At 39.2% G+C, this 15489-nt stretch overlaps 1 protein-coding gene across 2 annotated transcripts in view; it reads left to right on the plus strand.

Annotated features, from left to right (window-relative positions):
• Nucleotides 1-15489, plus strand: part of NOL10 (nucleolar protein 10) — an 86800-nt gene that overhangs the window by 40881 nt on the left and 30430 nt on the right. The gene's annotated exons all lie outside the window — the stretch shown is intronic.

The raw sequence follows: 15489 nt of genomic DNA on the forward strand, positions 1-15489 counted from the left end.
ATTTCCCATCACATTTTATTGGGTCACAAGAATAGCAGACATACAGAAAGCGTTAATGTGTGACACTCAGGAAGTAATTTTCTGAGCATCCTGTCACATTTTCAAAAGTTAATTTCAGTTCCGGCAAGGTAAAAATGAATGTAATTTCCATATGGAAATATTTGACGCACGTATGCCATTTATCTTATTATGTTAATATGTTAGATGATATTTATTTTTGCTTAAATGGTTACACATCTGGCATGCCCGTTTTCTTGAAAGTAAATAACAACTTCCTATTCAGATGCTAGGTTTTCAGTTCTGAATCAAATATTGACCAAAGATCTTATCTCCCAGCCCTGGTGATTACATGCTTACCAGGTTGATCTCTTTACCATTCTTGTTTTGGACAAGATAGAGTTGGAAGTAAATCTAGTATTCTTTTGTCCTGTTGGCGTGGTCACCTCGGTGGTGGTGGTAGAATGTAGTGCTCACAACCAGGGATTGATTTTAGTTTCTGAGTTTGCCTGACTGCTTGAATCCTTTGGCACTTTCTTTGATTAATATGCCCATTACCTACTATGGTTTTTTTTTGTTGTGTTTTGGGTTTTTTTCCTTAAAAATAGAAGGCAAGTTATACAAATAGGCAAGAAGTTTGGGCTACGTTTTTTAAAAAGGCCCAGCTAATACAGAAAATAAGAAGAAAGTTCTAAGACTTAGACTTTCTTTACTTTGATTTAGTGTTCTCTCAAATCCCAGGCAAGTTTGTCTTCTAAATGCACATGTGCTCAGATGTAAGCACCCTGAGGGCAGGACTTTTGTGTGTTTTACTTTTTGCTGTGTCCCTGGTGCCCAGAACAGTGTCTGGTACTTTGTGGGCTCTTGCTGACTATGTGCCAATTTGAAGGAATGAATATTACTGACACTTCATTTAAAAAAGTTTATTCTGGAAATATTTCAAATATACGTAAAAGTAAAGAGAAATATAAAGAACCCCCATCTATGCATCTCCTTGCTTCAGTATCATGTTCTTTCCCCCCATGCTTTTTTGGGGGGGCGGTGGTGGGATTGACTCGTATTATTAGCAGTTTAAATTGCTGTAGAAAGAAGTTGTTGAAAATTGTTAAATGGAAATGAATAATTGATCTGCACATTGGCACAAATCTTTAGTTAGGTTGTGTATTTACCTTCTTGAGGAACAGAACATTATTCTTGGTTGGAAACAATGTGTAAATGATAATAGTGAGACATATTGAAAGGAAGTTTAGGTCTGTTTATGTTTCTTTCATATTTGCACATGGTTGTATCATTCATTCAGTCATTTATTTGTATGACTTTATTTTTTTTAAGAGCAGTTTTCAAAATGTTCACAGCAAAATCGTGTGGAAAGTACAGAGTTTCCACATACCCCCCCCCCCCCCCCCCCACACACACACACACACAGTGTACACCGCCTTCTCCACTATCAGTGTCCTGCACCAGAGGGTACATTTGTTGTAGTCGATGAACTGACATTGACACATCATTATCACCCAAAGTCATTAGGGCTCACCCTTGGTGTTGTCCATTCTGTGGGTTTTGACAAATGTATAATGACATGTATCCACCATTATATATCATACAGAATGGTTTCACTGCCCGAAAAATCCTCTGTGCTCCACCTATTAATCCCTCCCTCTTCCCCCAAGCCCCTGCCAACCACTGATCTTTTTACTATCTATGTGGTTTTGCCTTTTCCAGATGTCACATAGTTGGAATCATACGGTATTTAGCCTTTTTAGATTGGCTTCTTTCACTTAGTAATATGCCTTTAAGATCCCTCCATGTCTTTTTGTGGCCTGATAGGTCATTTCTTTTCATTGCTGAATACTCTTCCATTGTATGGATGTACCACAGTCTGTTTATTCATTTACCTGTTGAACTTGTTGCTTCAAGTTTTGGCAGTTATAAATAAAGCTGCCTTAAGCATTCATGTGCATGTTTTTGTGTGGACATAAGTTTTCAACTCTGTTGGGTAAATAGCAAGGAGTGTGATTGCTGCATTGTCTGATAAAAGTATGTTTAGTTTTGTAAGAAACTGCCAGACTGTTCCAAAGTGTCTGCACCACTCTGCATTCCCACCAGCACTGAATGAGCATTGCTGTTGCTCCAGATCCTTGTCAGCGTTTGGTGCTGTCGGTGTTTTGGATTTTAGCTATTCTAATGGTGTGTAGTGGTATCTCATTGTTTTAATTTGTAAGTACATTTATTTTTATATTGGTCACTGAAGGAAATCCAACCCTTTGTTTTTTGTCTTTGTGGGCTTGACTAGATAGTCTGTGTTGACTAGTTTCTAGTTTGAGTTTTTGGGGGAGTAAAGGTCATTGGACAAATCCTTAGTAGGCACGTTTCATGCACCTGCACTAAGGCCTGGGATATCAAAGACATTTTATTTGTTGCCTTGGAGCTTATAGTTTTGTAAAGGAACAAACATTACAGTTGTAGGAGCACACTAGGAAGCCATCTTCCCGTAGGTGGGAGAGTCAGAGGGAGTACAGACATTTGAATTGAATCTTGAAGGACATGTAGGAATTAACCAACAAAGAGGTAGAAAGAAAGGTGGTGGAATCAGGGAGATCTTTCTACACACGGGGAGTTGAAACTAGATGCTAGAGCCTCAGATCTGTTCTGTGTGCCTGGGAGGAGCTTAGGTTTTCCAGGGGCAGGGAGGGGCAAGAAATAAATAAAACTGGAGAGATGTAAGGGCCTTAAATCTAAACCTTTTGTACTATGTTAGAGTTTTTGCTTTTGATTTGAAGTGGAGCGGCATGCCTTTGAAGGGTTTTATTCAGGGGAGTGCGATGAGATGTGGGTGTAAGATTATTTGCCTATAGGGAGTGGGTGGCTTTGGAAGCAGGGGCTAGGACAGATTATAATTAACCGGGAAGAGTCCTGAGAGCGCCCTCTGAGGCAGTGGCAGTGGCTGGTGAAGGAAGAGACAGATAGAAGAGGCAGTAAGGAGGTAATACCTCCTTAGGGCTTGGTGATCATTGGGAGTGGAGACTAAGAGGGAGATGGGGAACTGAATGAATGATGGTACCATTCACAAAGATAAAAGCTACAGATGATGGAGTAGATGCTAAATTGAGTTTTGGAAGTGTTGAGATGACTTGACATTTTCTCTCCCAGGTGTATGATTTAAAACTCCGGAAGCTTCAGATAATGGCAAACTACTTCCTGGGAGCGAGTTTTGATCTTTTGGTTTTTTGGTTTATCTCTATGGAAAGGATCAAAAGTTGTGAGTGAGTTAAGTTCTTGAATTTTCTGGAGAGAAAAAGGATCTTTTGTCTTTCTTAAAGGTCTCTTCTCAGTCAATATCACAAATACCAATCCAGATGTTCACTGAGGGTCTCAATCCTGAATTATAGGCTCTGAAACAATTGATGTTACAGTTTGATGTTGTAGGGGGCTTGTTAATCATTCGGTAACTCTTGTCTGTGTCTGTGCATCTGTCCCTTTGGAGATGTTGTTTATTACTTTAGGAAAAATGCTCTATTTTTTTTAAAAAAAATCAAACATTGTAAAAATATGTAACCAAGGAAGAAAAAGTCCTTCATAACCGCCCCTCCCACTACCAGTCTTAACAAGACGGTGCATACTCTTTGCAGAGTCAAGTCCGTTCTCTCTCCCTCCATGCCCCCCCCAAACTCTCTCCCTCCATGCCTCCCCCCAAACCCCCCAAACACTAGCATGTGCATTTTAGCAGAATTGGGATCTCATGATGCATACAGTTTCGAAAGGGCTTTTTGTCACTTAACGATATGTTATTCTGATCGGATCAGATAAATATAAAGCAAACCCATTCTTTTTAATAGTTGTACAGTGTTTCATTATATAGATATGTCATAATTTATTTGTCTAGTTTCCTATTAATGGATATTCACCACTCATTTCTTTCCGTTCTCTAAACCAGTGCTGTTTAGTAGAACTTCTCTGATGGAAATGCTCTAAGATCTGCTCTGTCCAACATGGCAGCCACTAGCCATGTGTGATTATTAAGCACTTGAAATGTGCTTGGTGTGCCTAAGGAACTGCATTTTAAATTTTATTCCATCTTAGTTAATTTAGGTAGCCACATGTGGCTAGTGGCTACTGTGTTGGACAGCGCAGCTCTAAACTATGTTAGAGTCAAGTTAGGCCATCAAGGTGCTTGCTTGGATCACATTACTTGGGCCTTCATAAATTGCAGTTTAATGGTGTTTGTTTGATGTTTAACAGTCATATAAAGTTTCTCTTGTAAACCTCTTTTAAAGAAGTATTGTTCAGTGTTAGAGTTCCTTAGAGGGAGATCTATGAAATGCTTCTCGAGTTTAGTTCCAAAAGAGAGTTTCTCTTTCCAGACATATCAGTAGGCTTCCTTTATCAAGTAAGTGATCTCTTTCTACCTCATTTTGCATCTCTTTTGCCTTGGTAGCCATGGAGTCCAAAGTTCAATTTTTGGTTCTGCTACAGCAGGTAATCTTTTCCCTTTCATCACTCCCCCCACCAAACTATATAGCTTTCCTTTCATTCTGAGTTTAAAGATTTCATTATGTGTATGGTTTTCCTTGTAAAGCACTTCTCTTTTTGAAAATGATTAGATTTACATGAAGTTTTTGGAATCTATCCTAAGACTTCACTAAAAAAAGATAAATACAATATATACACTACTTCCCTTCCACAACCCTGCACACACATACATCATATATCTTAATAGGGCCATTAATATCGTCATGTGTATGAATCCTGTTTATCATCACAGTGGGAAATATATGTATTTAAAATCTGAAATAGACATTCTACTGGGGTTGTAGAAAATTACGTGCTTTATGGTTGGTTACATTTTATACAATTATGAGTCCAGATTGGGTTCTTTTACCTTCTTGTTTTGCCAGTATAATGCTCTACTTTGGCTTTCTTTGGGAATATATGGAAATCTTCTTTTGCTTGAATTTAAAGTGTATTCTTCAGGATTTCCTAGTTCCATGTGTGGCACCCTGTAGATAAACATTAACTGCTAAATGGTGGCAAAATATTTTTTGACCCTTCTAGAGTAGCACTGTTGAAGTGTATAACCTTCATTTAAAAACATTTTACTCTTCCTTTGTTTCTGCCAAGTTTCCATCCCTAGATATTTTTAAATATTAGGATACCCTTAGTTTTTACATAGACTTAAGAATTGGAAAGCGTAAGAATATGCCGAAAAATTATTAATAAATTCCTTTGCCTGTGAGGAAGTAGGATAGAACCAGGAAACTGCTGATGTGGTAACCAGGATAACACACTGAAACCATCTGTGTAACTCTTGGCAGGAATAAAATGACAAAACAAGATCTTGGAGAGTGCACATTACCAGGTGTGTGATCAAAAAGATAAATACATTCTCAAATGATAAAATTGGCCTAGTGCCTTTAGCACCCATGGGACTGTTGTGTGTACGCATATGTGTAGACATAGCTGTCAAGGTTGAGCATTTTTAGTGTAGTTAGGAAACTGGGACAGGAAAAGGCTGGAAGTAGAGGACTTTGACACTGCTTGGAGTCATTGGAATGGTAAACTCTGGATGTGAACTTGGGGAAACTGCATGGGATTTCAAGTGTGACATGATGATAAACATCCAGTGGTGATTTGCAGCAGAGATGCAGAGCCAGGTTCTTCAGGAAAGAATAAAGGGGAGACCTTAAAAGAAATATGTTTGTCCTATTTAACTAACAGTGGACTTTGAAAAAGATAAGGACCATATTAAGATATTTTTTTTCTTTTTTCTTGAGAATTGAAGGAAGATGGAAGCTGAGGACTTTTTCATGCTATTTAATGCACTGTTTGTAATTTTCAGGAAAAGCAGACGAATGTAAAGCTTTTCATCCTAACTCAAATTAGACTTACTTAGGTTAAGTATAATACAGCTTTGAATACTTACAAGAGAACTTTAAGAGATTTGGTTTATGAAGGAATTTCATGGTTTTGAACAAGATTTTTGCTCTGTTAAGTTGCAGTGGTTTGAGAGTATTTCTCTTTCCCCTTTTCCTCAATTTAGCAGGACTATTTGATGTACGCTTGCATGTTCTGAATGTTGCCAAGCTCACAGTCAGTAGATCTCCAGTGGATATATGTGTTTAGTTTTCAGTACATTGTTACTGTGGTTTCCCAGAAGCTTTCTTGGCATTACAATACCTCAAATTTAAAAGTTTAAAGAAGGAAAGGAGTGGTATGAATATCTGTTTTCAGATACATTTGTCTTTTCACAGTTTGACAATGATGTGTCTAGGTGTGGATCTCTTTGAATTTGTCCTACTTGGAGTTGAGCTTCTTGGATGTGCCGTTTAATAGTTTTTACCAAATTTGAGAAGTTTTTGGCCATTATTTCTTCAGATACTCTTTCTGCCCCTTTGTCTCTTTTCTTCTGGGACTCCCATTATGTGTATGTTGGTCTGTTTGACGTCCCACAGGTGTCTGAGGCTCTGTTCAGTTTTCTTTCTGCTTCTCAAACTGGATAATCTCAATTTACCTGTCTTCAAATTGGCTGATTCTTTCTTCTGCTGATTTATATCTGTTGAGCCCCTCTAGTGAATTTATTTCAATCATTGTATTATTCAACTCCAAGACTTTTATTTAGTTCTTTTCTATAATTTCCCTCTCCTTATTGATATTCTCTATTTCATGAGACATGTGTTCTCATACATTTCATTAGTTCTTTAGACACGGGTCTGTTTCTTTAGTTCTTTGTGCATATCTATAATAGCTGATTCAAAGTCTTTGTCTGGTAAGTCTAAAGTATGAGCTTCCTCAAAAGATAGGTTCTGTTGACTGCTTTTTATCCCCTGTGTATAGGCCGTGCTTTCTTTGCACGTCTTGTAATTTTTTGTTGAAAACTAGGTGTTTTAGATAATATAATTTGGGAGTTATGGAACTCAGATGACCCCCACCCTGAGTTCATTGTTGTTGCCGTTTTGTTTGTTTAGTGACTGCTGGATTAAGTCTGTAAAATCTGATAGCTTTGCTCTGTGTGGCCACCAAAGTCTCTGCTTAGTTGACTTAATTCAGCTAATGACAGAGCTTTCCTGGAACCAGTTAAGTCTCCCATCCTTTTTAAAGGGATCCTTGTAAACATAAGTCAGATCATGTCACACGTCTGCTCAGAACCCTCCAGTGACTTCCATCTCACTCAAGGAAAAGGTAAAGTCCTGCAGTGGCCTGCAAGACCCTACCTGATCTAGCCCTCTCCTGTCTCCCTCTGTTCAAACCATACTGGGTTGGTCTCTTTGCTGATCCCCAAACATGCCAAGCAGTTCTGATCTCAGGACCTTTGCATATGCCAGATATTCTCATGGTTTACTCTCTCCTCTCCTCTAGGTCTGTATTCAGTTGTCACTTCAACATGGGCTTCCCTGTCCACCCCTGCTCTCCCTCCCCTGTGTTCTCCATCACCCTTCACTGCTTGATTTTCTCCATAGCTCTTATCACTGTCTGTCATACTCTATACTGTCTTTCCTTTGTTTGTTTATTGTTTCCCTTTCCAGAATGAAAGCTCTTTAAAGGTAGAGATTCTTGATTGTTTTGTTCACTGCTGTATCTACAGTGAAGAGAAAAATGCTTGACAATAACTTTGTTGAATAAATGAATCTATTCTTATTTAAGAATGAGACACTAGGGACTTCCCTGTTGGCGCAGTGGTTAAGAATCTGCCTGCCAGTGCGGGGGACTCGGGTTTGATCCCTGGTCTGGGAAGATCCCTCATGCCGCAGAGCAGCTAAGCCTGTGTGCCACAACTACTGAGCCTGCGCTGTAGAGCCCGTGAGCCACAACTACTGAAGCCCACATGCCCTAGAGCCCGTGTGCAGCAACTACTGAAGCCTGTGTGCTCTAGGGCGCCCGCATGCCGCAACTCCTGAGCCCATGTGCCACAGCTACTGAAGCCCGTGCACCTAGAGCCCGTGCTCCACAACAAGAGAAGCCACTGCAATGAGAAGCCCGTGCACCGCAACGAAGAGTAGCCCCCGCTCACCACAACTAGAGAAAGCCCGTGTGCAGCAACAAAGACCCCACACAGCCAAAAAAAAGAAAAGAATGAAATACTAAATGCTGATTGGAAGCTTTTTGTATGCCGTGGTCTTGTCTTCTGGTAATTTTCATGCTAACTCTTCAGCTAATGACCAAAAGCATACCTTGGAGAAATTACAGGTTTGGCTCCAGACCACTACAATAAAGCAAATGTCACAATAAAGTTAGTCACATATTTTTTGGTTTCCCAGTGCATATAAAAGTTATGTTTTGGGCTTCCCTGGTGGCACAGTGGTTGAGAATCCGCCTGCCAATGCAGGGGACACGGGTTCGAGCCCTGGTCTGGGAAGATCCCACATGCCGCGGAGCAACTGGGCCCGTGAGCCACAATTACTGAGCCTGCGCGTCTGGAGCCTGTGCTCCTCAACAAGAGAGGCCGCGACAGTGAGAGGCCCGCGCACCGCGATGAAGAGTGGCCCCCACTCGCCGCAACTGGAGAAAGCCCTCACACAGAAACGAAGACCCAACACAGCAAAAAAAATAATAATAATAATAATAAAAAATAAATAATAAATAAAAAAATTTAAAAAAAAAGTTATGTTTACACTATACTGTAGTCTATTAAGTGTGCAATCGCATTATGTCTAAAAAACTATGTACATATCTTAATTTAAAAATACTTTATTGCTAAAAAATGCTAACCGTCATCCATCTGACCACACAGGGTTGCCACACACCTTCAATTTGTAAGGAACACAATATCTGCGAAGTGCAATAAAATGAGGTCTGTGCCTGTATTGGAGGATTCCCAGATATCAACATCTGGAAGTCTGTCTTTGGGGATATTACGTTTTCTATAGAGAATCCCCCAGTTTCTCACCAGGAGTGTTAGGGGTTTAGGCTGGCAGGAATGGAAGCACAGCAACATGTGTTTGGCTTCTGGCATTCTGGGAGCTGCGAAAGGAGCTGAGGGTCGCACACTGATACGGAGGCTGCCAGTTAGTTTGCTAATTTCAGCTCCCACAGCTCAAGTCACCTGTGCCAGGTATCTACTCACGTGGAGCAGCTTTCCTTCACTTTCTCCAAAAAATCATCCTCTGGTTTCCTAAGGGGTGGTGGGACTTTAGATATTCATCAACTCCATCATCTCCCCTCTGTTTGGGCCCATCTTCCCGGATACATGGAGCCTGGAAGTGCTGGGCCTCAAGGACTCTAAGGAAAGAATCTAGTCTCCTCTTCGATACTTACCTCTGGAAGCACCCAACATTTTTTTTTTTTTTTTTTTGGTTGCATTGGGTCTTCATTGCTGTGCACGGGCTTTCTCTAGTTGTGGCGAGCTGGGGCTACTCTTCATTGTGGTGCGTGGGCTTCTCATTGCGGTGGCTTCTCTTGTTGCAGAGCCACGGGCTCTAGGCACGCGGGCTTCAGTAGTTGTGGCACATGGGCTCAGTAGCTGTGGCTCACGGGCTTTAGCGTGCAGTCTCAGTAGTTGTGGCGCACGGGCTTAGTCGCTCTGCAGTATATGGGATCTTCCCGGACCAGGGCTCGAACCCGTGTCCCCTGCATTGGCAGGCGGATTCTTAACCACCGCACCACCACGGAAGCCCGTACCCAACATTTATACTGTGTTAAATCCTTTAACCACTATATTTTCTTCTTCTGTTCTTTTTGTCCTTGAAGGTAATACCTTTTATACTGGTTTACTATCATTTTAAGTAGGCTTGGGAGGGAAAGGAGATAAAAATATACAGTTAGTGCGCCATTTAATTGTTTGCTTGGGGTGTCCTATCTCCCCTAACCCTTGAGTATAGGTGCTCCATCTCATGCTTATTTGTACTCATAGGGCATTGCATAGATTAACTATTGGTTTGTCGGCTGATACAGATAGAATGGCATAGGTGATCTTTTTCTTTTTCACCTGGCCTTATTTTATTATCATTTTATTTCAGTGCCTACACTGCTTTTCAAAAAGTGAATTGAAAAAAAATTGAAATCATGGCAGATAATAATTTTTCTCCTTTTTAAAATAAATATTTTAAAATGTTGAAATTAAATTGCTCTTTTGCTGATCTGATTTTTAGGAATGAGAGAACAAAGCACTACAAGTAGAGTACCTTTAAATGACTCATAATTACTCACGCAAATACATGTAAACTTGGATACGCAATTAGGCAGCTCATTATGTTGCAAATGCAGTTACATGCTTAAATTCATGGCCACTCCCTTGGCTCACCCAGCTGTCTCTCCTCTCTTAGGCTTATTTATGACTGGTTATTAATAAGCCCCAGCTGTCAGAATTTGAAAATACATGCTGGTACTAGTGGTGCTGTTCAACTAATAACAGAGGGAAAGTTTGAAAAGGAAGTTTGCCTTTGAGTTTATGTATTGCAGAGTTGGTCATCTTAGTTGGCAAAATCCCGTTCTCCTTCTGGAGATGCAGGCTATACATGTAGAAAAATTATGATTAATCATAATAGTGGTTAATGATAGTCACATTATAGTATACCCCCATCATCTCTGATCTGCAATTCTGAAATCCAAAAAGCCCTGAATTTTTTTTTTTTATAACTGATCAGTGGCAAAACCTGAGTCGCTTCATTAGGACTCAAATCTGACATGCAATGATGAGGCTCTCTCTAGTCTGTTTATCCAGATCGCCGGTATGAAGATGTATAGATTTTGCCGCAGAGAACTATTAATGTGTTTGATTATGGATCACTGACCCAGACCCCACTGAAGATTTTACATAAAAGCAGTATACATATACTGTGTTACCTTTTGAAAATGCAGAAGATTCTAAGGTTTCAAATGCTTTTTGGCCCCAGTAGTTTCTTCTTCTTCTTTTTTTTTTTTTAATATTTATTTATTTATTTGGCTGCGTTGGGTCTTAGTTGCGGCACCATGGGCTCTTCATTGTGGCGTGCGGGATCTTTCGTTGCAGCGCATGGGCTTCTCTCTAGTTGTGGAGTGCCGGGTTGCAGCACGTGCGGGCTCAGTAGTTGCGGTGCTTAGGCTTAGTTGCCCCGCGGCATGTGGGATCTTAGTTCCCCGACCAGGGATCAAACCGCATCCCCTGCACTGGAAGGTGGATTCTTAACCACTGGACAACCGGGGAAGTCCCTGGCCCCGTTAATTTCTGATAAAGAGTTGTGGCCTTATAGTGAGAGTAACAGATTTCAGATTAGATGTGGGTTAAAATTCTAATGGGGAAACTTTAACTGATACATGTTAGAACACTTGGATATATTACATACAGTTAAAGTTTCCCATTTTTGTTCAAAGTTATTGTGAAAAAAGAAAAAAGTTATTTATTGTATGTTGATACAGTACTACCAAATGGAGTAATTAAGAATTTTCTTAGTTACTAAAGTTTTTAAAATTGTTTTTAAATCATTAGTTTAAAAGTGAAGGAACTTCCCTGGTGGCACGGTGGTTGAGAATCCGCTTGCCAATGCAGGGGACATGGGTTCGAGCCCTGGTCCGGGAAGATCCCTCAGGGCAACTAAGCCCGTGTGCCGCAACTACTGAGCCTGCACTGTAGTGCCCACGAGCCACAAGTACTGAGCCCATGTGCCACAACTACTGAAGCCCGTGCACCTAGAGCCCGTGCTCCGCAACAAGAGAAGCCACCGCTGAGAAGCCTGCGCACCACAACGAAGAGCAGCCCCCGCTCATCGCAACTAGAGAAAACCTGTGAGCAGCAACAAAGACCCAATGCAGCCAAAAATAAATAAATAAAAAATAAATAAATTTATTTTAAAAAGTCAAGATAACAATTTCATATTTAATTGCTGTGCTATATTATCAGTGATTTTCATATAAATAGGAAATACTAAGTAGCATTATAAGTAAATGGGAAAAATTATGGCATCTATATTGAATTAGTACAGTTTGGTTCTTTGTCTCTAATGATATTAATAATACTTTGTTGTTATTTTAATCACCCTTGATCTGTTAAAACCATCCATCCAGTAATCCTCAATCCTTATTTCTGCCTTAACCCAGCTTTAGGATGTGGCACAGTGGTTTTTCAAAAGAATGGGGGAAGGGGTACCCTTTTCTGTCAACTCCCTAAGAATCTTAATATTCATTGTCTTTCCTCCCCACTCTTAGTCATTTTTGTCCATTACCAGAATACATGAGAATTTTGAGGTTTTAAATTAAGCATATGTAATTAACATCTTAAAAGTAGATTGTAATCATACAGGCGGATGAGCTTGGGCACGTGGCATGTATTTTCATGTACCTTAAAATTGGTTCTTTTGCCCAAACGGATTAGAGCAAGTAGATACTCGGCTGCATTTCAGTCAAGGCCTTCCCAAAGCACACTGATAAAGATTCTTTCCTATTTTGGAGGACCAAGTATTTCTGTTTGAATTGATTGATGTGATTGTCATTAAAGTTGCTGAGGGACCCACGGAACCCTTTATAGCGGTTTGATGAGTCCGTTTCCAGTTCTCTACTTTTACTGACCTGTGACTTTAGGAAATTCTTATAAATAAACAGTGGAAAGTCATTAACAGATAAACTGAAGTTTAAAATAGAACAGTCTTCACCAAGTTTCTGAAACAAAACTCTTCTGGTGCATAAAAATGTAGATAATCAAGCAATAATCAGTTTTGACTGCAGTATAGAATATAGCAATATAATGACACTACGGAAAACCTAGAAACTTTTGACGTAGTAGTAATAGTACACCAGTTGTTAAAAAAGATGTTTTCTTCAAGTTGTAAAGCCTGAAATTTAAGAATAAATTAATATAGTTTTACGTATTAGTTGAAGGATTAACATATTTTATGAATAAAGACAGCGAGAATTTTTACACTTGAATTAATATTGTGGTCGTTATAGGTACATCAGAGCCGTGCACGTGCTTAAGCCCTCCTTATTAGTTAAGCCAACCACTGTTTTTGCAACTTAGTGGTAGACCTTTGAGGAAAGCTCTAATGTGGATAAAACCTTCAGTGAATACCAGTTAAATCAGTAATTTGAACTTTGTTATGGTTATTCTGATTTTTTTTCTGTGAGTAGGAAGTAGGGAAACGTGATTAATAATCAACCCATTAGACTTCGTTTTGTTTTTGATGGAAATATTTCCTCCTGTAAAATTTAATGGCCATGAATTTGATTGCAGAGATTATTTTCCATAACCAGAGCTGTCCCTGGAGAGGCAATTTGAAACAGTTTCATTAGAATCCAGATAACTATCAAAAAGAGTGTTCTGGAACATTATAAAAAAGGACCATGTGAAAGTAAGTTCAGATCTGGTCTGATATTTTAATATTCCTACCCCTCATCCCCCAAGAAAAGTCAGTAAACACAGTGTAATCTTTTCATTGTCTTTGAAGCCCATGTTTATGACTGAAACTACTTTATTATGAGGTCCTTTGGTACCAGTGCCCCCTCGCATAGGAGGCAAAATAAATCTGACTTTCACTAAAAAGTGTTCTTATATCCAGTAGTTTTATGGTGAGGTATTTGAATGTTTTTATCTGAGTAAGGACAACTAGACAATTTAAAAAATACTTTTGCCAAACTAGACCCTTTAAGTCTTCATGCCTTGTGGAGTGGAATTCATGAATGCATTCATACATGTTTTATGTGTGACTAGATTTATTTATGAAACACTTAACTGAACACCTACTACTTGGCAGGCAATGTTCTAGATACTGGAAATTAAGCACTTAAAACAGATGAAGTTTAAACCCTCCCATGAGAACAATTTCTTGAGGATCTTATATTCTAGAAAAGTGCTAAGAGTTAGTGTACTTTCTTCCTCTCTAAAAGAGGAGACGATTGCTGTCCTAGGTTGTACACCAGTACATGGTCGAGCTTTGCTTTTGCATATTTGTGACTGATGGGAAGCAGATACCCTGTAGTTGCAGGTGCCTAAACTCTCACTCTCAGAAGGTGCCCCGTGGTTTTCCTAGCTTGCTCACGTGTTCATTCTAACCGGAAGTCCTTTCAAATATACTTACTGAGTGTCCCAACCCGGCCTGTTTCATCTAGCCCTTGCCCGTCTTCCACGTGGATTCAGCACAATCTCAGTTCATTGCTTTAAACGGCTGAGTGTGTGCTCATGTGCACGTGTGTGCGTGCACAAACCATCTGCTGCAGTTAGGTTTCTAACTCCTTGGGGAATAAGAGCATAGTCGGGGACTTTGGTTTAGCACAGTGCTTTATATATAGTAGCAATTAATATCAATATTTGTTAACTTCAAGCTACTGTCCTAAAATTGCTTAAAACCACAGCAGTTTCTTTAAAATGGTCTACATTGAATTTTTTTTAAAAATACCTTTCATTTCTTGAAGGTTTGTCTTTTATGGTTAGTCAAACCACTTAGCGTATCAAGACCTTTACCTCTGTTTTTAAAAATTGTACAGATTATGCAAGTAAGAAAATACTCCATGGGACTTTTTAATGCTCATTAAGAGTTGTTTTTCATGTTCATGAGCCCCATAGCCTTTGGCAGGAGTGGTGGGATCACCCTCTCTAATCAGGCAAAATAATAGAATTAATTAGTATGGCTATATCTTACATTTACTTTTTTTTTTTTTTTAATGGTTGAAGAGGGTATTGGGGGCTGTCTTCCTTTGTTATAACTCTCTTCCTCCTACCTTCCCTTCTCCAAAAAGTTTAAGCTAGATTTAATAATTTCCATTATGAGTTTTGTTTTTTTTCCTCTGTATGATTGGTTACTGTCAAAATACACAGGCAAGAAGTCATTGGAAGTTTCATTTTGTAAGAGCCCAGAGTTCTCTCTTCTGAAAGCCTCCACCATGAGGGAGGGTTTCGGTAGCTTGGCTCTCCCGCTGAGTGTTATTTCCTTTGGGATAAGCGTTGATCTCAGTGCGTGAGACGTCTGCTGGGAAAGATTTGTACCAGGGGCAAAAGAGTAAGAAGCAATCACGGTATTTTATGGAAGTAATTGGGTTACAAATTGAAGTATTCATATTTTATTACTTGGTTATAAATTCTGTTCAATCCTTTGTTCCTCAGCCTTTTATTGGGACTGATTGTGGATCCTGGCAGCCCATTTTAGGTTAAATCTAAAGAATTCTGTATACAGAATTTTAATTTTTAATCAATTAAATGAAGTGGACCATACAAGATAGAATGTAATTATCAAGTAATTCGTTGAAAACCTTTAAAAAGGATAATTCACATTTTGGACTTTTGTCATGAGTGGCAAACAAAAAGTCTGGTATGCCAAGTATGCTTTTGTAGATTCTAGTACTGTTTTGAATGAAAGAGATAATAGAATTATAGATGGATGTTATTATTACTACCTGAATTATTATTTCTATTTTCATAGTTCTCACGTAAGGATATTCATTAATATTGTTGTGTCCCAGACTGAGATTTTTCCCTTACAGGTCTAAGTTCTCCCTACTTTGTTTTTTTCTCTTCCGTTATAGACTTGATTATGCATATTGCAGTTGTTTCTCAGTACTTATGATAGAATCAAGGATTTTTAAATTATATAAATA

The sequence above is a fragment of the Balaenoptera borealis genome, assembly GCF_965194805.1.
Source record: "Balaenoptera borealis genome assembly, chromosome: 15".
NCBI lineage: Eukaryota > Metazoa > Chordata > Mammalia > Artiodactyla > Balaenopteridae > Balaenoptera > Balaenoptera borealis.